This window comes from Nomascus leucogenys, chromosome 12 (assembly GCF_006542625.1).
Source record: "Nomascus leucogenys isolate Asia chromosome 12, Asia_NLE_v1, whole genome shotgun sequence".
Classification (NCBI taxonomy): domain Eukaryota; kingdom Metazoa; phylum Chordata; class Mammalia; order Primates; family Hylobatidae; genus Nomascus; species Nomascus leucogenys.
In genome coordinates this window covers 78,497,914-78,522,525 of record NC_044392.1, presented here as the reverse complement: position 1 = coordinate 78,522,525, position 24,612 = coordinate 78,497,914, and the positions used below count along the sequence as shown (strand labels likewise).

At 37.0% G+C, this 24,612-nt stretch overlaps 1 long non-coding RNA gene across 1 annotated transcript in view; it reads right to left on the bottom strand.

The window, feature by feature from the left end:
- The window catches only part of LOC105738400, a 36,246-nt gene extending 11,996 nt beyond the window's left edge, over positions 1–24,250 (bottom strand). Inside the window, exons 1-2 of the long non-coding RNA XR_001114208.2 lie at positions 24,183–24,250; positions 23,391–23,468 (exon numbers count right to left, since the gene is read on the bottom strand). This is a non-coding gene — a long non-coding RNA (uncharacterized LOC105738400). The remainder of the gene's footprint in view (positions 1–23,390; positions 23,469–24,182) is intronic.
- Positions 24,251–24,612: the final 362 nt, after the last annotated feature.

Genomic DNA, 24,612 nt, shown 5'->3' with positions numbered 1-24,612 from the left:
TGTCTACCTATTTAGGATTGTTTTGTCTCTCAGAGAATTGATCACTTTATCATTATGTAATACCACTCTTTATTCCTAATAGTTACCTTTGTTTTGAAGTCTGCTTGTCTGAAATTAATATAGACACTCCAATTTTTATTTGACTATTGTTACCATGGTTTATCTTTCTCCATCCCTTTACATTGAACCTGTGTCTTGATAATTAAAGTGGATTTCTTGTAGACAACATATAGTTACAGATAAAATATAGTTGGATTATTTTTTCGTCCACTCAGACAATCTGCATCTTTAATTAATGCATTTTGACCACTTACATTTAAAGTGATGACTGGTAGAGTTGGATTAATGTTTAACTCATTTGTAATTGTTTTCTAATGGTTGCATTTATTCTTTGTTTCTGTTTATCATCTTTTAATGCCTTTACTGGTTTTAATTAACAATTTTATATAATTCTATTTTATCTTCTCTCTTAGCACATCAATTATCACTTAAAAAACATAGTAATTGCCCTAGAGTTTACAAAGTGCATTTTTCCCAGCTGTATTGATGTATATTGACAAATAAAAATTTTATGTACTAATGACATACAACAAAATGTTCAGATATATGTATAACATTGTGAGATGATTACCACAATCAAGCTAATTAACATATCCGTCACTTCACATAATTATCTTTTTTATTTTGTGGTGAGAATATTTCTACTTTCTTAGCAAATTTTAAGTGTAGAGTACAGTATCATTATAGTCACCATGATGTACAATCATTCTGAAGAACGTATTCATCCTATCTATCTGAAACTTCATACCCTTTGACCAGCATCCTCCATTTTCCCTACTCCCCAGCCCCTGGCAACTATCATTCTGTACTCTGCTTCTTTCAGTTCAACTGTTTTAGGTTTCAGATTTAAGTGAGATCATGCAGTATTTGCCTTTATATACCTGGCTTATTTAACTTACCATAATATCCTCTGGGCTCATCCAGGTTGTTGCAGTTACAAGATATACTTCTTACGTGAGTATTTTTTCATGTGGTAGAATATATATGTGTGTGTGTACATATATATACACATATATGTATATATGTGTGTATATACATGTATATGTATATGTTTATATACATATATGCCATTTTCTTCATTCATTCATCTATCTATGGGCACTTAAGTTGATTCCATATCTTGGCTATTGTGAATAATGATGCAGTGAACACAGTAGTGGAGACGTCTCTTCAACATACTGATTTTATTTCCTTTGGATATATACTCAGAAGTGGGATTGCTGAATTATATGATAGTTTTGTTGTTTATAATTTTTTGAGGCACCTCCACACTGTTTTCATAATGGCTGTACTAATTTACCTTCCCACTAATAGTGTGCAAGGGTTTTCTTTTCTGCACATCTTCACCAACACTTGTCATCTTTTGTCTTTTGATTAATAGCCATTCTAACCTGTGTGAGGTGGTATCTTATTATGGTTTTAATTTGCATTTCCCTAATGAATAGTTATATTGAGCATGTTTTCATATACTGTATTAGTCTGTTCTTGCACTGCTATAAAGAAATACCTGAGACTGGGTAATTTATAAAGAAAAGTGGTTTGATTGGCTTGCAGTTCTGCAGGCTCCGCAGGAAGCAAGGTGGCATCAGCTTCTGGGGAGGCCTCAGAAAAAGCACACAGCAGGGAGGTGCTACACACTTTTAAACAACCAGATCTCACAGTAACTCACTCACTCACTATCACGAGAACAGCACCGAGAGAATGGTGCTAAAACATTCATGAAAAACCACCCACACAATCCAATCCTCCCACCAGGCCCCACCTCCAACACTGGGGATTACAATTGAACATGAGATGAGTTTTGGGTGCAGACACGAATCCAAATCATATCATACACCTATTGGCCATTGGTATGTATTCTTTTGAGAAACGTCTACTCAGATCCTTCATCCACTTTTTAATCAGGTTATTTGTTTTTTCACTATTGAGTTGTTTAGTTCTTATATATTTTAAATATTATCCCCTTATAAGATGTATGGCTTACAAATATTTTCTCCTATTCTGTAGATTTTCTCTTCATTCTATTGATTATTTCCTTTGCTGCACAGAGGTTTTTAGTTTGAAATGATCAGGTTTATCTATTTGTGCTTTTAGGATCATATTCAAAACATCATTGCCCAGACCAATGTTATGTAGTTTTCCTCTCAATTTTTTTCCTAGTAGTTATAGAGTTTCAGTTTTTATGTTTAAGATTTTAATTCATTTTCAGTGGATTTTTTTTTATGGTGTGAGATAAGGGTCCAAATTCATTCTTCTGCATGTAGAAAACAAATTTTCCCATTGTTTATTAAAGAGACCATCTTTTCTCCATTGTATATTCTTGACATCTCTGTCAAAGATCAATTGGCCTTAAATGCATGAATTCATTTCTGAGCTGCTCTATTCTGTTTCATTGTCTATATGCCCATTTTTATGCCAGTACCATGCTGTTTTGATTACTTTAGTTTTGTAGTATAATTTGAAATTGCAATACAATGTTATACTATACTACAGTACAGTACAAATACCGTAAGTATTATGATACATCTAGCTTTGTTCCTTTTGCTCAAGATTGCTTTGGCTACTCAGTGTCTTTTGTGGTTCTATATTAATTTTACCATTGCTTTTTCTATTTTTGTGAAAAAATGACATTGGAATTTTGATATGGATTGCATTGAATCTCTATACATTGATCTGGGTAATATGAACATTTGAACAATATTAATACTTCCAATCCATGAACACAAGCTATCTTTCCATTTATTTGTGTCTTCTTCAATTTCTCTCATATATGTTTTATAGTTTTCAATATACACATCTTTTACCTTCTTGGTTAAACTTATTCTCAAATATTATTTCTTGCTATTGTAGGTGGAATTGTTTTCTTGATTTTATTTTCACATAGTTTATTGTTAGTTGATATGGTTTGTCTGTGTTCCCAACCAAATCTCATCTTGAATTATAGCTCCCATAATTCCCTCATGTTGTGGGAGGAACCCAGTGGGTCCCAATTATTTTAAGATACTTGAATCATGTGGCCAATTTCCCCCATACTCTTCCTGTGGCAGTGAATAAGTCTCACGAAACCTGATGGTTTTATAAGGGGAAGCCCCTTTCACTTGGCTCTCATTCTATTCTTTTGTCTGCTGCCATGTGAGATGTGCCTTTAACCTTTTGCCATGATTGTGAGGCCTCCCCAGCTACATGGAACTGTGAGTCCATTAAACCTCTTTCTTTTGTAAATTGCCCAGTCTCGGGTATGGCTTTATCAGCAGGATGAAAACAGACTAATACAACCAATAAGGTAAATTGGTGCCAGCAGAATGGGGTGCTGCTGAAAATATACCTGAAAATGTGGAAGCAGCTTTGGAACTTTGTAACAGGCAAAGACTGGAACAGTTCAGAGGGTTCAGAAGAGGACAGGAAAATGTGGGAAAGTTTGGAACTCCCTAGAGACTTGTTGATTGGCTTTGACCAAAATGCTGATAATGATATAGACAGTTAAATCCAGGCTGAGGTTGTCTCAGATGGAAATGAGGAACTTTTTGGGAACTAGAGTAAAGGTGATTCTTGTTATGTTTTAGCAAAGAGACTGGCAGCATTTTGCCCCTGCCCTAGAGATTTGTGGAACTTTGAACTTCAGAGAGATGCTTTAGGGTATCTGGCAGAAGAAATTTCTAAGCAGCAAAGCATTCGAGGTATGACTCAGGTGCTGTTAAATGGTTTCAGTTTTAAGAGGGAAACAAAGCATAAAAGTTTGGAAAATTTGCAGCCTGACAATGTGATAGAAAAGAATATCCCATTTTCTGACGAGAAATTCAAGCCAGCTGCAGAAATTTGCATAAGTAATGAGGAACAGAATGTTAATCACCAAGACTACGGGGAAAATGTCTCCAGGGCATGTCAGGATCTTTGCAGCAGCCCCTCCCATCACAGGTCTGGAGGCCTAGGAGGAACTGGCCAGAACCAGGGTCCCTCTGCTGTGTACAGTCTAGGAACTTGGTCCCCTGCATCCCAGCTGCTCCAGGTGTGACTAAAATGGGCAAGGTGAAGCTCGGGCCATGGCTTCAGAGGGTGCAAGCCCCAAGTCTTGGCAGCTTCCATGTGGTGTTGAGCCTGCGGGGGCACAGAGGTCAAGAATTGAAGTTTGGGAAACTCCATCTAGATTTCAGAGGATGTATGGAAATGCCTGGATGTCCAGGCAGAAGTTTGCTGCAGGGGTGTGGCTCTCATGGAGAACCTCTGCTAGGGCAGTGCTGAAGGGAGATGTGGGATGGGTGCCCACACACAAAGTCCCCACTGGGGTGCTACCCAGTGGCACTCTGAGAAGAGGGCCACTGTCCTTCAGACCCCAGAATGGTAGGTCCACAGACAGCTTGGACTGTGTGCCTGGAAAAGCTGCAGACACTCAATGCCAGCCCATGAAAGCAGCTGGGAGGAAGTCTGTATCCTACAAAGCCACAGGGACAGAGCTGCCCAACACCATGGGAACCCACCTCTTGCATCAGCATGACCCAGATGTGAGACATGGAGTCAAATTAGATCATTTTGGAGCTTTAAGATTTGACTGCCCTGCTAGATTTTGGACTTGCATGGGACATGTAGCCCCTTTGTGTTGGCCAGTTTCTTCCATTGGGAACAGCTGTATTTACCCAATGCCTGTATCCCCATTGTATCTAGGAAGTGACTAACTTGCTTTTGATTTTACAGGCTCTTAGGTAGAAAGGATTTGCCTTTTCTTGTGTGATATTTTGGACTGTGGACTTTTGACTTAATGCTGAAATGAGTTAAGACTTTGAGGGACTGTTGGTAAGGCATAATTGGTTTTGAAATGTGAGGATATAAGATTTGGGCATGGCCAGGAGCAGAATGATATGGTTTGGCTCTGTCCCCATCCAAATCTCATCTTGAATTGTAGTTCCCATAATTCCCTCATGTTGGGAGGGACCCAGTGGGAGAACCAGTCCTATGGTTCTGTTTTCCACAATATTGTTTTTGTGGTAGTCAATAAGTCTCATGAGATCTGATGATTTATAAGGGGAAACCCCTTTTGTTTGGCTCTCATTCTCTTCTCTTGTCTGCTGCCATGTGAGACATGCTTTTCACCTTCCACCATGATTGTGAGACCTCCCCAGCCATGTGGAACTGTGAGTCCATTAAACCTCTTTCTTTTATAAATTGACCATTCTTGGGTATGTCTTTATCAGCAGCATGGAAACAGACTAATATATTAGTGTATAGAAATGCTACTAAATTCTGTGTGTTGATTTTCTATCCTACAGCTTTACTGAATTCATTTATTAGTTCTAATAGTTTTTCAATGGAGTCTTTAGTTTTTTGTTCTTATTTATTTAAATTTGCTTTTCCGTATTTCTCTTCCTCTGCTTCTTCTGAAACTCCTATAATGCATATATTGGTTCATTTGCTGGTGTCCCACAAGTTCCATAGGCTTTCTTCACTCTTTCATTCATTTTATTGTTGTTGTTTCTCTGAGTATTTTCAAATGACCTGTCCTCAGGCTCACTGATTCTTTCCACTGCTTGATTGAGTCTGCTGTGGAAGCTGTCTGTTGAATTCAGTTCAATCATTGTGTTCTTTGCCTCCATAATTTCTGTCTGGTACTTAGTAAGTTTATCTCTTTGTTGAATTTCTCATTTTGTTCACATATTATTTTCCTGATTTCATTTGATGTCTATCTGTATTCATTTGTAGTTCACTAAACTTCTTTAAAATAATTATTTTGAATTCTATATCAAGCATTTTGTAGATCTTTATTTCTTTACAACCAGTTATCAGTATGTACTTTGTTCCTTTGGTAGTGTTATGTGTCCCTGGTTATTAATGATGTTTGTGTCCTTGCATTGATGTCTGCGCATTTGAAGAAATGAACAACTTTGCCAGTCTTTACAGACTACTTTTGGCAGGAAAAGCCCTTCAACCAGTCAGACAACCTATAGGTTCTGGGCAGGCTGCCTGGCAGGTTCCTTGAGCTGGCTTGCTGCTGGAATCTTTGGATGAGCTGACTTGGTGCTTGGGTCAGTTGGAAGGTGGGCCTGTACCTAGTTCCACAAGGGTGGCCCTAGGACCAGGGTCTGGAACTTGAGGCCATGGTAGCCAAGTAGGCCTGAATCCTGAGGCCATGGTAGCTTGCTTGGTACCAGGTTCACTTGGCGAGCCAGTCACCTCAATCCCCACAGACAGGCCTGAAGTCTGGATCCACAGGGTAGTAGGAAGAGGCCTGACACTATGTATGCAAGGACCATCCTGAAGTCTGTGTCTGCAAGAGTTAACCTGGCACTAGGATGTTCGTCGAGCCTGAAGCTGCAAACAGCAGGCTAGAGCTTGAGAACACAGAGTTTTATAGATTCTTGATTTATAAGGCTATCCTGAAACCTGGGACTATGAGGGCTAACCTGGAACTAGGGCAGGACTGGAGTCTGAGTCTCCAGGGGCAGACCTGAGTCCAGGGCTGTGAGGGTCAAGCTGGAAACTGGGGACTCGGGGGCTGGTCTGGAACCTGGGCTGGTCTGGCCTGATGCTAAGGCAGGTCTAAAGCCTAGAATCACAGAGTCAGGCCTGAGCCTGAGAACATAGGAGTTGGCCTGGTAATGGAGCAGGCTTGGAGTCTGGGACATCAGGAGTGGGCCTACAGCTTGCAACTATAGGACTGGCTGGGTGCTAGAGGGGACAACTTCACACTGGTATAAACTGGAGTGGGCCTAGTCCTGAGGTCCACAGTGAAATCAGGTGCTCATTTTAGTCTCCTCCCCACAACCTAAAGGTTATCTCTCCCTGTGCTGTGCTGACTGGGCTTAGAAGAGGGGTGATGTGGGTCTTGTGAAACAGTCCTCCCTATCCTCTTCCATGTGACTTTTTCTATTTCTTTGCTATACCCAGGTGCTGTAATCTTTCACCTGGATTCCTTAGCCCTTGTGAAATATTTTTGTGCATGGATATTTGTTCAAACTGATGCTCCTGCAAGGGAAAGAGAGCTGGAAAGTTCTATTCTACTATCTTCTTGATTTCACTCTGTGGAATACATGTTTTTAACTAACCTAAGTCTACTTTTAAAGTATACTATTTCATTCTAATGCAAGTACTTTATAACAGAGTATTCCTAATTCTTACTTCTTATCTCCGATAATATTGTCATTTGTTTCATATACTTATATGCTATCATCACCCAATCCATTGTTACTATTATCATTATAAACAGTTATCTTTTAGATCAATTAAGAATAGAAAAAATAAAAAATATATATCTTTTACCCTCATTTAGTCCTTCTCCAACACCCCCTTTCTTTATGTGGATCTGAGTTTCTGACCTATCCTTTTTTCTGTACCTGAAGAATTTCTTGCCAGATAGTCTACTGGTGATAAATTCCCTCAGGTTTTTTTGTCTGTGAAAGATATTTTTCCTTCACTTTTGAATGATGATTTTGCTGAATATAAAATACTAGGTTGATGTTTTTCTTCTTTCAACACTTTGCTTTATTCTACTTTCTTCTTGGATGCATGATTTCTAAATGAAATTCTGGTCTAATCGTTATTTGTTTTTCTATAGGTATGGTTTCTTGTTTTTTTGTTTTTTGTTTGTTTTTGCAATTTGAATATGATGTGGCCAGGTGTCATTTTTTTTGGTATTTATAAGCTTCACATTATCTGAGATTCCTAGTGTCTGTCACTAATTTTGGAAAGTTCTGTGCTATTATACTTCAAAGATTTTTCTGCTTCATTCTTTCTCTCTTCTCTCTCTGATAATCCAATGATATATAGGTCATACTTTTAGAAATTGTCCTATAGTTCTTGGATTTTTCTCTTCTGTTCAATTATTACTATTCTGTTTTTCTTTGTATTTTAGTTTGGAAAAGTTCTACTGATACATATTCAAACTCACTAATTCATTTCTCGGCCATGTTCGGTTAACTGATTAGTCCACCAAAGGCATTTTTCTAGTTCTAGCATTTTCTTAACATTCTTAGAGTTCTCATCTATCTGCTTTCATTCCCATTTGTTTTTGTACATTGTATATTTGTTATTAAAGCCTTTAATGTATTAATTATAATTACTTTAAATTCCGTATTTAATAATTCCAACATGTGTGTCATATTTGAGCCTGAACCCAATGTGTACTTTTTCTCTTCATACCTTGTATTGTCTTCCTTTTAGCATGCCTTATAATTTTTCTTGAAAGTTGAGCATGATAAATGAATAATAAAAATGATTGCAAAAATAAGAGTAATAGGAATTAAGGTAAATATGTCTTTAGTGTGAGATTTTATCTTAATCTGGCTACAGCTGTAGGTTCCAGAGGCTTTAAATTAATCTAATGCCCTTGTTTTTGTCTCCCCTCTTGACCTCAGTCTTCACTAAGTACTTCTCCAGGATAATCTGTGTCTTGCAGTTCTTCCGTCTATAATCCATTGTTACATTGGTGTAATGGTAAAGTGTGGGGGAGGAGAAGCATTCAATAATCTTATGATTAAATCTCAGCCTGTGTCCCTGGTCTGCGACTATTCCAAGTGCTTCTTAGGTTTTTTGTCCCCCCCACACCCCTTTTCACTGATGAGATGAGACAAGAAGGTTAAGAGGGAGGGTGTGGCGGCTGTAACAAGAGAAAGGCATTTTCCTCAAGTAGGATAAGGCTCCTGTAAAGTCTTTTTCTCTAAAAAGTATGTCTTTGTAATGGAGAACATGCTGGGGATATTTCACAATGGTTTCTCTAACTCTCCTTTTGCCAGTCATGAGATCTTTTTCAGAACTTCAATATGAGGACCTGACAGGGTTTTCAGAGTAAACCTATAAAAATGTAGGCCTCCCCTGAGACTGTGGCCTGTAGCACTTTCTCACTGTAATACTTAAACACACTCAGCCTCCAATAATTCACCAAAATATGATTCCAATGGTTTCTCTGCTCAGTAAACAAATTTCATTTGTGACCTTAATTTCACATGCCTCTCCAGATTTCAGGGTAGTAGTGTGCCCTGTGACCTTTCATCTCTGATGGGTCTAAGGAAAGTAATTAATTTTCAGTTTGATCAACCTTTTTTCCTTTAAATTATAGAGGATTGAATAATCAACTTCTTATTTTAAGGATGGAAATGATGTTTTCCAAGCTTTTTTTTTCATGCTGGATCTGATTTCAGGAGTCTATATAGGGTAATATTTGTAAAAGCAACATTCTAGAGGAAATAACATGATAAATCCTTACACTTAATATATACTGGACACTGTACTATTAATATACGGTATCTTACTTAAAAGATAAAGCATATCTATAAGATAGTTGTCAGAAGACCTAGTATCCAATACTGTATGCTTTTTACTAAGTCATGCTGCCTCATGTTTCAGAAACTTTTATCTCATATTTAAATAGAAAGACTTACAACAAATATTTTTTTCAGCAGAAAATATTTTGGTCAGCAGGACTAAACTTTATTAATTACTGAAACACTGTTTGACAAGCAGACTCCATGTTGAGAAAAGGCCTTGAGGCTTCTATCAAACTCTCTTTTTTCTTCTATTTGGTCTTTAAATGAGCTACATTTTGCTTATACACCTCCAGGATAAAATTGAGATTTTTTTTAAAAAATGAAATGACAATTTATTTTTTAAAAAGATCAACTCTAAGCAACCGGAAAAATTTGCTTCTTTAGAATATATTTCAAATAAAGAAAAATTTGAAAGGACAATTGCAGGACAGAGAAATCCTTACTAACATAAGAGAACTGTACAAAAAAAAAAGAGTCACAACATATGGCACTGTATTTTCTTCAGAAAAGCAAGCCTCCTGGGACCCAGTTCTTTGATACTAATCACAACAGTAATTAGAGATGATGTTGGTTAGTGTTCTTGAATGTTTTCCATGTTGAGTACAAATATCACCAACCAAGGTGTCTTCCTTTTCCCACCCCATTGGTGGCCTGACAAGTTCATCTCTAAGGTTGGTTTCACTATTGCTGATGCTAGAGACTTGTCACACACATTTCCAATAATGAAACTGGAAAAGTATTTATTTGAAAGCCTTTCTTTAATTATAGTTGTTTGGTGGTCTCTAAGGAATAGTTCTGAAGTTTGCAGAAAAGTAAAACAAATAGTAGGAAATTTTAAAGCAAACTCGAGCATGTAAATGTGGGTTTGGCAGGTAAGCATCCAAACAAAAGAACTACTCTATATTCAGAAACACTGGTGTTGAAATGTTATATGGATCAAATATACATTGTGACCGAGTTGTTTTCAAGCATCAATGGAAAGATTTTAATCAAGAGAGCAAGGGCAGTATTGATGGCAGAATTTTTTGTTGTAAATATAGGAGCCAGTCTAAGCGGGCTGGAACTAAATGATATGGAAGTCAATTAGGAATAAAAAACAAAAGGGATGGATTTTTTTTCTGATTTTTTTAACTTTTATTTTAAGTTGAGGGGTATGTGTGCAGGTTTGCTACATAGGTAAACTCGTGGGTTTGTTGTACAGATTATTTCATCACCTAGGTACTAAGCCTATCACCCATTAGTTATTTTTCCTGTCCTCTCCCTCCTCTTACCCTCCATCCTCTGTTAGGCCCCAGTGTGTTGTTTCCCTCTATGTGTTCATGTGTTCTTATCATTTAGCTCCCACTTATAAGTGAGAACGTGTGGTATTTGGTTTTCTGTTCCTACATTAGCTTGCTAAGAATAACAGCCTCCGGCTCCATCCATGTCTCCTCAAAGAACATGGTCTCATTTGTTTTTATGGCTGCATAGTATGCATGGTGTATATATGTCACATTTTCATTATCCAGCCTATCACTGAAGGGCATTTAGGTTGATTCTATGTCTTTGATATTCTGAATAGTGCTGCAATGAACATATGCATGCATGTATCTTTATAATAGAATGATTTACATTCCTTTAGGTATATACCCAGTAATGGGATTGTTGGGTCAAATATATTTCTATCTAGGTCTTTGAAGAATCATCACACTGTCTTCCAATGGTTGAACTAATTTACACTCCCACCAAAAGTATATAAGCATTCCTTTTTCTCTACAACCTCTTCAGCCTCTGCTATTTTTTGACTTTTTAATAGTAGCCATTCTGACTGGTGTGAGATGGTATCTCATTGTGGTTTTGATTTGCATTTCTCTAGTGATCAGTGATATTGAGCTTTTTTCATGATTCTTGGCCACATGTATGTCTTCTTTTGAAAAGTGTCTGTTCATGTCTTTTGCCCATTTTTTAATGGGTTCACTTGTTTTTCTCTTGTAAATTTCAGTTCCTTATAGATGCTTGATACTACACTTTTGTCAGATGCATAGTTTGCAAAAATTTTTTCCCATTCTGTAGGCTGTTTTTTATTGTTTATAGTTTCTTTTGCTGTGCAGAAGCTGTTTATTTCAATTAGACTCATTCATCAATTTTTGCTTTTGTTGCAATTGCTTTTGGTGTCTTCATCATGAAATGCTTGCCTGTGCCTATATCCTAAATAGTATTGCTTAGGCTGTCTTCCAGGGTTTTTGTTTGTTTGTTTGTTTGTTTTTTAGTTTTGGGTTTTACATTTAAGTCTTTGATCCATCTTGAGTTAATTTTCGTATATGGTGTAGGAAAGGGGTCCAGTTTCAATCATTTGCCTATGGCTAGTCTTTTATCCCAGCTCCATTTATTGAATAGGGATTCTTTCCCCATTGCTTGTTTTTTGTCAGATATGTCAAAGATCAGATAGTTCTAAGCATGTGGCCTTATTTCTGGGTTCTCTATTCTGTTCAATTCTCTATTACGTGTCTGTTTTTATGCCAGTACCATGCTGTTTTCATTACCATAGCCCTGTAATATAATTTGAAGTCGGTTAGTGTGATGCCTCCAGCTTTGTTCTTTTTGCTTAGTATTGCCTTGGGTATTCAGGCTCTTTTTTCGTTTCATATGAATTTTAAAATAGTTTTTTTTAACTATTTTAACTATTTTAAAATAGGGGATTTTTTTTGCTTTTTGTTTGCTTGGTTGGTTTTAGTTCCGTGAAGAATTTCAATGGTAGTTTAATGGGAATAGCATGAATTTATACATTGATTTGGGTGCTATGGCCGTATTAACAATATTGATTCTTCCTATCCATAAGCATGGAAGTTTTTGCATTTGTTTGTGTTATCTCTGATTTCTGATTTCTTTGAGCAGTGTTTTGTAGCTCTCATTGTAGAGATTGTTTACCTCCCTAGCTAGCTGTATTCCTAAGTATTTTTTATGGCAATTGTGAATGGAATTACATTCCTGATTTAGCTCTCAGCTTGATGGTTGTTGGTATATAGAAATGCTACTGATTTCTGCACATTGAGTTTGTATTCTAAGACTTTGCTGAAGTTGTGTATCAGCTTAAGGAGCTTTTGGGCTGAGACTATGAGGTTTTCTAGATAGAAGCGCATATTGTCTGCAAACAGGGATAATTTGACTTTCTGTCTTATTTGGATTCCCTTTATTTCTTTCTCTTGCCTGATTCCCCTGGCCAGGGCTTCCAAAACTATGTTGAATAGGAGTGGCAGAAGAGGGCATCCTTGTCTTGTGCCAGTCTTCAAGGAGAATGCTTCCAGCTTTTGCCCATTCAATATAATGTTGGCTGTGGGTTTGTCATATATAGTTCTTATTGTTTTGAGGTATGTTTCTTCAATACCTAGTTTATTGAGAGTTTATAACATAAATTTTATATAAAACTTTTTTTCTGTATCTATGGAGATGATCATGTGATTTTTGTTCTTAGTTCTGTTTATGTGATAAATCACATTTATTGATTTGTATAGGTTGAACCAATTTTGTATCCCAGGGATAAAGCCTACTTGATTGTGGTGGGTAAGCTTTTTGATGCACTGCTGGATTTGGTTTGCCAGTATTTTGTTGAGGATTTTTGCATCGATATTCATCAATGATATTAACCTAAAATTTTCTTTTTGTGTTTGTCTCTGCCAGGTTTTGATATCAGGATGGTGCTGGCCTCATAGAATTAGTTGGAGAGGAGTACCTCCTCCTCAATTTTTTTGGAATATTTTCATAGGAATAGTGTCAGCTCTTCTTTGTACATCTGGTAGAATTCAGCTGTGAATCCATCTGGTACTTGGCATTTTTTTGGTTGGTAGGCCATTTATTGCTGCCTCAGTTTCAGAGCCCATTTTTGGTCTGTTCAAGGATTAAATGTCTTACTGGTTCAGTCTTGGGAGGGTGTATGAGTCTAAAAATTTGTCCGTTTCTTCTAGATTTTTGAGTTTATGTGCATAGACATGTCATAATATTCTATGATGGTTTTTTGTATTTCTGTGGGGTCAGTGATATATCTCCTTTGTCATTTCTAATTGTGTTTGTTTGGATCTTCTCTCTTTTCTTCATTAGTCTACCTAGCAGTCTATCTATTTTACTAATTTTTTCAAAAAAACCAGCTCTTGGATTTGTTGATCTTTTGAATGTTTTTTTATGTCTCTATCTCCTTTAGCTCAGCTTCAATTTTGGTTATTTCTTGTCTTCTGCTAGCTTTGGGGTTCATTTGCTCTTGGTTCTCTAGTTTTTTTAGTTGTAATGTTAAGTTGTTAACTTGAGATCTTTCTAGCTTTTTGATGCGACCATTTAGTGCTATAAATTTCCATCTTAATGGGAAATTTCCCTCTTAATTGCTTTAACTGTGTCCTAGAGATTCTGGTATGTTGTATCTTTGTTCTCATTAGTTTAAAAGAACTTCTTAATTTCTGCCTTAATTTCTTTTTTTACCCAAAAGTCATTCAGGAGCAGGTTATTTGATTTTCATGTAATTGTATGGTTTTGAGCGAATTTCTTAGTCTTGATTTCTAATTTAATTTATCTGTGGGCCAAGAGATTGTTTGTTATAATTTTAGTTATTTTGCATTTGCTGTGGAGTGTTGTGTGTACAAACATATGGTTGATTTTAGAGTAAGTGCCACGTGGCAATGAGAATGTGTATTCTGTATTTTTGGGGTACAGAGTTCTTCAGATATCTATTGGGTACATTTGATCCAGTGCTGAGATCAGGCCCTGAATATATTTGTTAATTTTCTGTCTCAATGATCTGTCTAATATTGTCAGTGGGGTGTTAAGGTCACCCACTGTAATTGTGTGGGAGTCTAAGTCTCTTTGAAGATCTCTAAGAACTTGCTTTATGAATCTGGGTGCTTCTGTGTTGGGTGCATATACACTTAGGATAGTTAGGTCTTCTTGTTGAATTGAACCCTATGCCATTATTTAAAGTCCTTCTTTGTCTTCATTGGTCTTTGTTGCTTTAAAGTCTGTTTTGTCTGAAATTAGGATTGCAACCCCTGCTTTTTTCTGTTTTCCATTTGCTTGGTAGATTTTTTTCCCCATTCTTTTATTTTGAGCCTATGGGTGTCATTGCATGAGAGATGGATCTCTTGTAGACAGCATTAACATTGGGTCTTGATTCTTTATCCAGATTGCCACCCGTCTCTTTTAACTGAGGCATTTAGCCCACTTACATTTAAAGTGAGTATTGATATGTGTAGATTTGATCCTGTCATCATGATGTTAGCTGATTATTACACAGACTCGTTTATGTGGTTGCTTTATAGTGTTATTGGTCTCTCTGCTTCAGTGTATTTTTCTAGTGGCTGGCAATCATCTTTCCTTTCCATATTTAGTGCTTCCTTTAAGAACTCTTGTAAGACAGCTCTGTTGGTAACAAATTCCCTCAGCATTTGCTTGTCTGGAAAGGATCTTATTTCCCTTTTGCTTACAAAGCTTAGTTTGGCCAGATATTAAATTCTTGGTTGGAATTTCTTTTCTTTAAGAATGTTGAATATTTGTCCCCAGTCTCTTCTGACTTATAGGATTTCTGCTGAGTGGCCCATTGTTAGTCAGATGAGCTTCCCTTTGTAGGTCACCTGACCTTTCTCTCTTGCTGCCTTTAACATTTTGTCTTTCATTTTGACCTCGGGATTTCTGATGATTATGTGTCTTGGGGCTGATTTGCTTGTGAATTATCTTACTGAAGTTCTCTGCATTTCCTGCATTTAAATGTTGGCCTCTCTAGCTAGGCTGGGAACGTTCTCATGGATAATATCCTAACATACGTTTTCCAAATTGATCCCCTTCTCCCCTTCTCTTTCAGAGATACCAATCAGTCATAGATTTGGTTCTCTTTACATAATCCCATATTTCTCAGAGGTATGTTAGTTGATTTTCGTTCCTTTGTTTTCTCTATTCTTATTTGTCTTATTTCAGAAGGCAATCTTCAAACTCTGAGATTATTTCCTCCACTTGGTCTATCCTGCTATTAATACTTGTAACTGCATTATGAAATTCTTATAGTGTATTTTTCAGCTCTATCAGGTTGTTTATATTCTTTTCTATATCGGTTATTTTGTCTGTCAGTTTCTGCACTGTTTTATCATGATTTTTAGCTTCCTTGCATTGGGTTTCAATATATCTTTGTAGCTCAATGATCTTCCTTTCTATCCATATTCTGAATTCTATTGCTCTCATTTCATCCAGTTCATCCCAGTTTCCAAACCCTTGCTGGAGAGGTGATATGCTGGTTTGCATGATAGAAGACACTCCAGCTTTTTGAGCTTTTGGCATTCTTGCACTGATTCTTTGTCATCTTTATGGGCTTACCTACCCTCAATCTTTGAGATTGCTGACCTTTGGATAATTTTTTTTTCTTTTATCCTATTTGATGACCTTGAGGGTTTGATTGTGGTGCAATGTGTATTCAGTCAACTGGCTTTGTTTCTGGCAGATTTTTAGGGGTTCAATACTCAGCTTCCAGTTCCTGTACTGCATACTCTAACTCTGGCATGGGGGGACTTGCATTGAGCCCTGACTTTGTTCTCTGGCTCCTCAAGGTTTGGAGTCTGCTGCGCTGTAGTGGACTGAGGTGCAGCAGCTGCAGCAGAGTGCTAGTGGATGCAGGGGTGCCTGCCTCCCTGTGGACTTTCACCACAGTGGTGGAGGCAACAGAACTGTGAGAGTGGGGCTGTAGGGGGCCCCTGTTGGAGACTGCATGAGCAGTTGCACTGGAGGTGGTGTTGGCTTGGGAACAGATTACTGGTAGGTGCAGGTCTGGGTGCCTTCTCTGTGCCCTGCAAGCAGAAGTGATTGCTTAGGGTGTGGGAGGATCCACTGTTCTCTGCCTACTGTTAGTGCAGAGTGGGGCACTGGTAGAGGCACGGCTTGCTGGGTCTGTGGCTACCAAAGCTCTTTCTGCAATGGCAGTCAGCGGAGGGGGATGGGTGGTAAACTGTACTCCCTCATGTTGGTAGGTAAAGAAAAACCTACTCATGCAGACATGTGCCCACAGAGTGATGTGGGGAGTTGCCACGGGCCCAGGGGAAGCTGTAGTATGTGAAGGGAGTGTGAGATCTGGTGCATGGCCATAGAAGCCACCTTGCTGGAGCTCTCCCACAGGTCAGGCACAGTCCACCAGCACAGAAGCTATGATGTGGGCCCCCAGGGCCCTTGAGACTGCCCTGTGAGCAGGCATGGCCAGGCTGGAGCCCCAGGAGAGGTCACCAGACCAAAGGATACATGGGTTGAACCAGCCCCATCTGATGTGCAAGACTGCTCTGCAGCAATCAGGTCCAACAATTCCCGTAGGGCTGAAGTCTCTTATAGGAGCAAGTTGAGCCCAGGGGGATGGCCTTCCCTGGCTGGTCTCTACTATAGATGCTCCAGCACCAAATCTTCTGGACTCTACATCAGCTGGCTTGCTGTTGCTACCATTTCTTTAAACAGCTCTCCCTGCCACCTAAACTGTCCATGGTGGTCGAGAGGTCCCCTCTTGCTGGGTTTCCAGAGGCCTGTAGCAAGAGCAGGTTGCTCCTTGCCAGTTCAACTCACCCATTACCCTGGAGCTGTTGTGGTTCAAAAATGGGTCCCGGTGTGTGGTAGTCCATGCAGAGTTCCCAGCTTTCTCCTGCTTCAGCCCACTTTCTGTGTCTTCCCTCTGTCCACTCTTGGAACCTTCCCTCTGAACATCTGTTCAGAGTACACCAGTTGTCTCAGTCCTGTGTGGGAGCTGTTCCATTTGTCTGCATCTAGTGGCCATGCTGCTCTCTCTCCTTTTCTGATATTTCTCATGGAAGGCAGGAGCATGGAGAAGAGCACGATTAGATGACAGAGTGCATTTTGTGAAAATTATGAGTAGTAATTTCTTCTGAGAAGCCTAAAAGAATATTATTCTTTTTTACCACTGTGATATGGGCCAGTGGGCAGGTTAATGTTATGTTAGAGGTTTACATGAAGGGTCAGCCTCATAAAGTTTCCCTGCTTACTGCAGTGCAATCCTCAGCAAGTCACTGGGAAACTCCCTAGTGGTGCTGCAGTGCAAACAAATAGGTAGCACTTTGATCAATGAGTTGAGGAGCCTCCTAGGAACTGGGAGCCAAGAACACAGATAAAACAAAGCCCTATTGGGTTGCCTGGTGTGCAGGCTATAGTGTGGGCAGAATGAGTACTTCAAACAAGGACAGTGGAGCCTTATTATGGAAATGATGTACACTGAAACTTCTAAAGGTTGTCTGTAAGGTTTTTCCCCTCTGAAGAAGTCATGCTTCTATAATAACATTTACAAAGTTTAACATTTTAACCTGGTTAAACACACTTTGCCTTTTTCCTTTCTTTGCTGTCAATAAGCATCTATAACTAGCAACAAAATTAAGTAGGGTCACAAGAAATTTTCTGAAACTTCTCATATGATGGATGTTCCTCAGAATAATGATGATCATGAAGCTAGAAATGTACTCAAGTTGATTCTCAATTATATGCACTAACAGAGAACAGCAATGGGGCAAACAATCCAAATTGAGAGAATGGTAATAAAATAATAATTTTTTGACTTTAGAAATATCTTCTATGATTTGTCTCCAGAGTATGTACTTTCATAATTTTGAATAATTTCTCTCCTTAAAAACTCTTCAACTATTTCCATCAACTATAGGATAAAGTCCAATAATTCTTAATGTGCCCCTTATGATCTGTGACCTCTCTGTTTCCATAGGTCTTTGTCCTCCAGTCATACTAAATTATTTGCGGTTTGTTAAATCTATGCAGTTTTCACATCCAGAAGCTAAAGTGTGGCTGATATTCCTTATTTCTCTTTTTCCACTTGGCAATTTTTTACTCCCCTTCCATAATAAATTCAAACTCTCCTCTGTGAATATTTGTCCTCCTTGTAGCCTACTTACTGGGAGATACTAATGAGCTCTCCACTGTCTTCTTTCAGAATTTTTTCCTACTTCTGTCTTGGAACTCACAGCACTATAGAACAACTGTCTACATATGTCAGTTTTTCATCAAAAGTGTGAGCTACTTGAGGCCAGGGAACTGTTGGAATTCTCAGAGATCCCAAATAGCAGCATAATGAATGGTAAATGACCGAGGGGCTGAGTTATGAAAAGAAAGTACAGATTAGAACTCTGCAAGAAGAGAGATACTCTGGGATTTGTCTTTTATGTGAGAAAACCCACACAGTACATAAATCTCCCTGGAATAAATGCATAGTTAGAATTTTATATGTGCTTTTAAGATTATAGAGGCCACAGAGGCCATTTGTATTTTATTCTTCCCAAACAAACCTCAGTTTCTCTAACATACTTGACAAGTGACTTTCAGGGAGGAGGCATTCACTGTCTCAAAAGGAAGACCACTCCATTCTTGAATGCTTACAATTGTGAAAATATTATTGTTTGTCGTTTGTTGTAAATCAAACCAAAATCTTTTTCTCTGTTAATTCATCTTTTCTCCGCCAGTCTTGGAGTCAGAACATGCCCTAACAGGCTAAAGAATAAGGTTAACTTGATTTCATAAAACAGATCATCAAATATTTGAAATCTGAGATCTGAGGTAAATTACCTATGAATTTAGTCATTTTACATTTATGTGATTAATAATATCTTTAGAATTAAGTTTGCCGTCTTTTTTCAGCTTTATATTTCCCTTGTGTTTCTATGCTTCTTTTATCTAATTTTCCTGCATTCTTTAAATTGATGTTTCATTTTATTTTTATTCTTTATTTTTGAAAATTATTTACTGTATTCATATTCTCTTACTACTAAACCTTTAATACAGTATACTTAAAATCTACAGTTAACATTTCTACACTTCAGTATAATACACATATTTCAGAACTCTTTTAACTCCAGTAATTCCAACTTCATATTGTCTGTCATGGGTAGTAAATATCATCTTTAATCTTTATCATTTTACGTAGAGATTAATATTACTGTTTACACAGCCAATATTTGTTAAGAATGATACATGTGATTTTTAAAGTTATTCGCTCACCATGCTTTCTTATATCTCACATCATTATAACCTGATTATTTTCCTTTTTTCCTTAACTACCACCTTGAGAATTTCCTTAAGTCTATACTTGACAAATTCTCATCTGAAAATGTCTTTATTTTAACCATATCCCGGATTGATAATCTTACAGGGTACAGAATTTTATGTTGATAGTCATTGTCCATCAGCTATTATTTTTCTTTCTTGCGGTTTTTATCATTACTATGAGAAAGTCAGCTTCTAGTATAGTTGATTGTTTATGGCTAAATTTAAGATTTTCTGGTTGGTCTCCTTCAGTCATCTACTGAGGTTTCATTTCTGCCTTTTGAATCTGATAATTCTTACACTTAATCAGTCTAGAATCTTCATTCTCATTGTTGTCTTGCCTCCATTCTCCCTATTTTTTCCCTTTAAAATTTTAATTAGGTGTATCTTTGAATAACTATTCTTATCTTCATGCCTGTTAACATCTTTCTAATTTTCCATTTCCTTTATTTCTGTACTTCATTTGACAATTTCTTTTGATTAATCTACCACTTAACAAATTTACTCTTCAATCACGTGTATTCTTTCATCTACAACATTGGTTTCAGATTCTTCCAATCATTCTATATATATTTCCATTTCTAGGAGTTACATGCAGTACTTTTTCTGAAGTTATTATCTGATCATTTTTATGGTCTTTTTTTCATTACTCATGCTTTGAACCCACGTTTTGTCTCTTTAATCATTTTTAATATAGTCATTTTATATTCTTTGCTTAATTATTCTAAAATATAAAACTTTTGGAGGAGTTTATTCTTTGTAAAATTTTTTTCTTCAATTCTTTCTCATACCTTATTTCCTCATGTGATTTTAATTTTGGTTTGTATAAGTGACTGAATCTGTGAAATATTTGGAGTGTGAATTGAGGTATAGTGCTCTAGAGAGGGTGTGTGCTTGTTACTGCCAGGCACTCTGGGCATGAAAAACCTAATTCTACTTTAAAATAATGTTTTCACTTGAGATTTTTGTATCACTCAGGCACACCCACATAAGGATAACACTATAGCTACAAATTCTCTATTACCTAAAGATATGGGCTTTCAGCCGGGTGCAGTGGCTAACGCCTGTAATCCCAACACTTTGGGAGGCCAAGGTGGGCAGATCACGAAGTCAGGAGATCAAGAGCATCCTGGCCAACATGGTGAAGCCCCGTTTCTACTAAAAATACAAAAATTATCTGGGCATGGTGGCACCCACTTGTAATCCCAGCTACTTGAGAGGCTGAGGCAGGAGAATCGCTTGAACCTGGGAGGCAGAGGTTTCAGTGAGCTGAGATTGTGCCACTACACTCCAGCCGGGTGACAGAACGAGATACTGTCTCAAAACAACAACAACAACAACAAAAACGGGATCCCTTCCTTACACCTTATTAAAAAATTAACTCAAGATGGATTAAAGACTTAAACGTAAGACCTAAAACCATAAAAACCCTGGAAGAAAACCTGGGCAATACCATTCAGGACATAGGCATGGGTGAAGACTTCATGACTAAAACACCAAGGCCAGTGGAAACAAAAGCCAGAATTGACAAATGGGATCTAATTAAACTAAAGAGCTTCTGCACAGCAAAAGAAACTATCATCATCGGGTTGAACAGGCAACCTACAGAATGGGAGAAAATTTTTGCAATCTATTCATCTGACAAAGGGCTAATATCCAGAATCTACAAAGAACTTAAATAAATTTACAAGAAAAAAAAAAGCCACCAAAAAGAGGGCGAAGGATATGAACAGACACTTCTCAAAAGAAGACATTTATGCAGCCAACAAACATATGAAAAAATATTTATCATCACTGGTCATTAGAGAAATGCAAATCAAAACCACAATGCGATACCATCTCACACCAGTTAGAATGGTGATCACTAAAAAGTCAGGAAACAACAGATGCTGGAAAGGATGTGGAGAAATAGGAACGCTTTTACACTGTTGGTGGGAGTGTAAATTAGTTCAACCATTGTGGAAGACAGTTTGGCGATTCTTCAAGGATCTAGAACTAGAAATACCATTTGATCCAGCAATCCCATTACTATGTATATACCCAAAGGATTATAAATCATTCTACTATAAAGACACATGCACACTTATGTTTATTGCAGCATTGTTCACAATAGCAAAGACTTAGAACCAATGCAAATACCCATCAATGATAGACTGGATAAAGAAAATGTGGCATATATACACCATGGAATGCTATGCAGCCATAAAAAAGGATGAGTTCACGTCCTTTGCAGGGACATGGATGAAGCTAGAAACCATCTTTCTCAGCAAACTAACACAAGAACAGAAAACCAAACACTGCATGTTCTCACTCATAAGTGGGAGCTGAACAATGAGAACACATGGACACAGGAAGGGGAACATCACACACTGGGGCCTGTTGGGAGCTGGGGGGGGCTAGGGGAGTGATAGCATTAGGAGAAATACCTAATGTAGATGACGGGTTGATTGGTGCAGCAAACCACCATGGCACATGTATACCTATGTAACAAACCTGCACATTCTGCACATGTACCCCAGAACTTAAAGTATAATTTAAAAAAAATAAATAAATTTAAAAAAGAAAAAAGATATGGGCTTTTTAATGATATTCTCAGTTCCAACACTACCTCAGGTGGGTCCAAGGCCTTGCCTCCTTCCCCATATAGCTATTACGTTAAAAACAAAAACAAAAACAAACAGGTTTCTGCTTCTCAAAGTAAGTTCAACATCAGTTTCTGTTTATCACATTGGTATTTTCCTACTTTTCTTTTTCTTGCAAATTCATCTAGGGTTTTGATTTTCAAGTTTGGCAATTTCAACTATTTGGTAATAAAATAAAATAAAATAAAAAGTATTTTCCTACTTTTCTTTTTCTTGCAAATTCATCTAGGGTTTTGATTTTCAAGTTTGGCAATTTCAACTGTTTGGTAATAAATTTTTTTCCGAATATCTAGACTACTTATTTTCAGAAACCCAACTCATAGTTGTTTAAATTTCAGGGTTATATTTACATTAGTGGTGGAGAGTTTATTCACTTCAGCTAGCTCATGATCAAATACCATCATTTTCCAATGAATGGCCCTCATTTTGAATTTCTTATTTATTCTTTTTCATTTATTAATTATTTTGTTTGTTTAATTTATTTCTCTCCTCTTATTCTCGTTCTGCACTTCACTTTTCTTCTTTTCTAATGGTCATTTATTTGAGTGTTTAAGGTCTCTTCATTCATTTTTAGGTTTCCTTGTAAAACATGAAATATTATTTTGCATGTATATGTTCTACCTGACATTAATGTTATTATACTTTAGACTTTTGATTTTTACTTTCTCACCCAAGTTGTGTTTCTTTGGTCTATCATTTTGGTCTATATATCTATCTATACGCATCTGTTCCTTTGCCTTCAACTGCTTTACAACATTTATAGTGAACACTCACTATTAGTGACAGTTACTTAAATTGCCCCCAACTTTCTTTTACTACAAATATTGTAGTGAATACTCTACTACATGTTTTCTAATGGGCACATAAAATTTTCCCTGAAACATGTAAGGAGGAGAGACATTCCTAGTTTGTATAATGCTTGCATTTTTAATTTGGCTGACTACCGACATAGTGCCCTCTCAAATACCTGTACCAGTCTACACACCCCCACTGTGTGTCTTCACCCCTCCAATAGATTTGAAGGAAGCATCTTGTCCCACTCATCTTTCTATCTCTTACGATTTACTCAGCTCCAGGAATATAGTCATGGCTCAAAACATTCATAAACTTTAGCAGAAACTCAGTCCACAGAAATGCAAAAAAAAAGTAATTTCTAAATATTTGAATGATCTGATACCTAAGTAACAATTTTCATAAAATGAGAACATAGTATGAGCAGTTTCTTTTTTACACTTAATCATTTTGTTTTAGCTCACATTCTAATACAGGGAAATTACTAAAACTATTGCTTTCTTTCCGCTGTTGGATTGCTCTAGGGTGAATTATTGATACAACAAATACCTAGTTCATGTTATATGCTGTTAAAAAAAAATAGTCTGAAGTTAATAATTCAGCTCACCTTTCAAAACACTCTTGCTTTCTACTTATTTTGTTTCATTATGATGATTTAGTTATTCACAGAACTTTGCTTTCTTTCCTGAAACCAAGTATATTAAAGAGGAGGTTATGTTGTTGTATAACAAAAAATATTTTAAATTCAACCTATTTAAAATGCAACCTGTAGTCTTGACAGCATCTTTTAAAATGTTGTAATTTAACGAACTTGAGGTTTCTACTGAGAAAGTTAATTTCTTTCTCTGTGTTGGTGTATGTCCTATCTTTAGGACAATAAACATAAATAAATACTACTTTTTCAAAGATCTTGTTGCTATTGAGAATTGATGTCTAATAGATATCCTAAATTCAAACAACTCATTTTATAAAGCATGAGACCATAATGCTTCCTAACAATAGTTTGTGACTTTGAGGTGTGTAGATATAATTTGTAGAAATAGCATTTAACATTCACTTCTATTTTCTTTATATATATATATATGTTTTTCTTCTTTCTTTCTAGATAAACTTTCTCTGCATAATTCATTTTTTTAAGATACATACCTTGTGCTTTTATGTGTGTACCATTTTCAGAGCTTTTCATAAACCTGAACTAATATATATCCCTTTGTAACACAGTATAACAATAGTTGATTCTCATTCAAACTGTGGATTAAATATCTGTTAATAAAATATTTTTGTGGGTCATTGCTTTATCTCCAATTTTCTAGTAATAAAAAAGCATTTAAATAAAAGCAATAGGTCAAAATGTTGCTTGTAGTTATTCTTTTAAAATATCAGAGGGATTCATTCCTACCTTGTTGTAGGTGGAGTACATAATGATTTTATTGAAAAAGGCTTGCTGGATAGAGGATACATTCTTCTGAAACAGAAACCCAAAATGAAGTGACTTAATGTCATACAAGTTCACTTCTGTCACATGTAACAAACTAGTTTGAAGTATCTCAGGCTGGTATGCAGGCTCTGCTGTGTCTAGGACCAGATTTCTTCTATCTTGTTACCATGCCATACTTAGAAACTTGCTTTATATTCATTGATCCAAGACAAATCACCACTGTATCTGTGTTCCAGTTGGCAGGAGGGAGAAAGGATAAGGGAAGGGGTGGGGGAGAGACATTCATCCTTTGAAGGTCAGGACTCAGAAGTTGAAATTATCATTTCCAATCAAATCCTTTTCACCACAATTTAGTCATGTGGCCACATATAACTGCAATAGAGACTTGAAA